This window comes from Atractosteus spatula, chromosome 10 (assembly GCF_055471065.1).
Source record: "Atractosteus spatula isolate fAtrSpa1 chromosome 10, fAtrSpa1.hap1, whole genome shotgun sequence".
NCBI classification, from domain to species: Eukaryota; Metazoa; Chordata; class Actinopteri; order Semionotiformes; family Lepisosteidae; genus Atractosteus; species Atractosteus spatula.
The window spans coordinates 16,563,456-16,565,389 of NC_142715.1; the positions used below are offsets into that span (position 1 = coordinate 16,563,456).

General features: G+C 44.6%; 1 non-coding gene across 1 annotated transcript; it reads right to left on the reverse strand.

Moving 5' to 3' along the window:
• Positions 1-703: 703 nt before the first annotated feature.
• On the reverse strand, positions 704-785 carry trnal-aag (transfer RNA leucine (anticodon AAG)). Its single transcript has one exon. It is a non-coding gene; the product is annotated as a tRNA-Leu (tRNA).
• Positions 786-1,934: the final 1,149 nt, after the last annotated feature.

The window sequence follows — 1,934 nt, forward strand, 5'->3', positions numbered from 1 at the left end:
GCCCCAGCCCGTCCTTATTCTTTTAAAGAGGATAAAAAATTAACTTCGCCGCCATTACTACCAGCTTTAAAAGACTGCCATGAGCACGGGAAAAAACACACTACAGATGACTTTTCTGGAACCGAAGCAGAGATTCCTTTACGAACCAACTGATAAAGCTCAGCCAGTGAATACTGTTAACAGAATGTGAAAGCACGATCAACTTTGTAACTGCAACCACAGGAAAAACAGCAAGAAGCAGGCTCCATTCCCCATTTAAATCTGTCGTGCGAGGCATGCTTCTTGAATGCATGAAGTAAATCCCATGATCGCTTTTGAACTTGGACAAAGTACTTCTAAAGGAGCGCTATGCGCAAAGATTTAACAAGCTCAACCCCCGCCAACGATTCGGTGTGAAGAAGCAGAACATTCAAGTTTCACAGACAGAAGCGGCACGCCAGCATAGCCAACATTAAAACGGAGGGCACACTACGATTTGCATTGACACAAAAGTGATCTGGGCAGACGTCGTTCCCTGCATAACGCAAAAAGTGGCAAAGTGCTTTTGGGTTGAGAGGACGCAAGAAGGTTTTTGTTTTGTGCCTTGATGTCAAGCTGAGAAAGTATCTTTAAACACTTTGCTTAGTTTCTCGAGAGACTGCCAAAAAGCAGTTCCCTCCCTTTCGTCTGAAGTCAGCTGAAAGGGGGTCACGACAGAAGCACCTGGCAGCGGTGGGATTTGAACCCACGCCCCCAAAAAGACTGGAGCCTTAATCCAGCGCCTTAGACCGCTCGGCCACACTACCCGCTGTGGGCTGTCTCTTTGTCTCATTACTTGCTCGGAGGAGGTCGGGTGGGTTTTGCTCTTGTCGCCCGACTTAGTGGCGTTATGACCGTGGAACCGACTGCACCTGCTTTTTCTGAGATGCTTCCCCTCTCATGGCGAGATCTCGACTTCTTTAACACCTCTGGATAAAGATCTTCTGTGGAGCAGGTTTCAGACCTCTGCGTACAGCACCCTTGATGTCATTTTATTTTTACAGCAGCCGCATCCGGAAAGTTGTGTCTTTTACGTTTTATTTGAACAACAAAACTACATACAATACAAACAAGAGCACATATAACGTATCAAGAAAATCATCAGGGGCACATGCTATAATACAATTACACTTTATGAAAAACGATTACACAAGGTAAATAAAGATAAGGTCCGCACAGCTTGTTCTTACATTTCGAAAGAGTCCGTAAATACCCCTTTACGTCTATTTTGAACTGTTCAAACGTAGGACTCTTCCCAGACCATTTCACTTTATACCACATTCCTAAACGAGGATGCATCTTCTGTTTTAGAACTATTTTGGCCGTGTGGCTTATACAACACACCCACAGTATTCTAATGGTGGACTGCAGATCTGTGCTATAGTTCAGTCGAATTCGAAGGATCCAGCAATCGTACTGGATTTGACTGGGATTCTGAAATGTCTCTTGCAAAAGTATTTGGGTTTGCTTGAACCTTTGATAAAAAAAGTGATCTGATCTGAAACTACCCAGCTTACAATCTCTGAGGTAGTTGTCACTAAACTCGGACGTGATGTGGCACACATGTGCCGTGTGCCTTTACTTTTGTAAAAAACTGGTATCGGGAAAAGTTTCTTAATATTTCTTTTGATTAGCATGCAAGAAAATGTGATCATTACCTATGGAATTTCCCGCCAGCGTGGAGCTTGAATTCACAACCTTGAGATTCAGTGTTCAAGAGTCACAGAAGAGGTCGGCCTGGTCTTCAGTTTGCCAACGATAAGCTCCGGCAGTGCTCCTCTGTAGAGCAGATTGTTCGGATCAGTTATGTGGGACGGCACTTCGATACTAAGATCGTTTGCAGCACACGCATGGTTTCCCCCCTTCACGCAAAAAACATAGACGAAGGAAGCTCTCTTGTCTTGGGCTGCTGACTC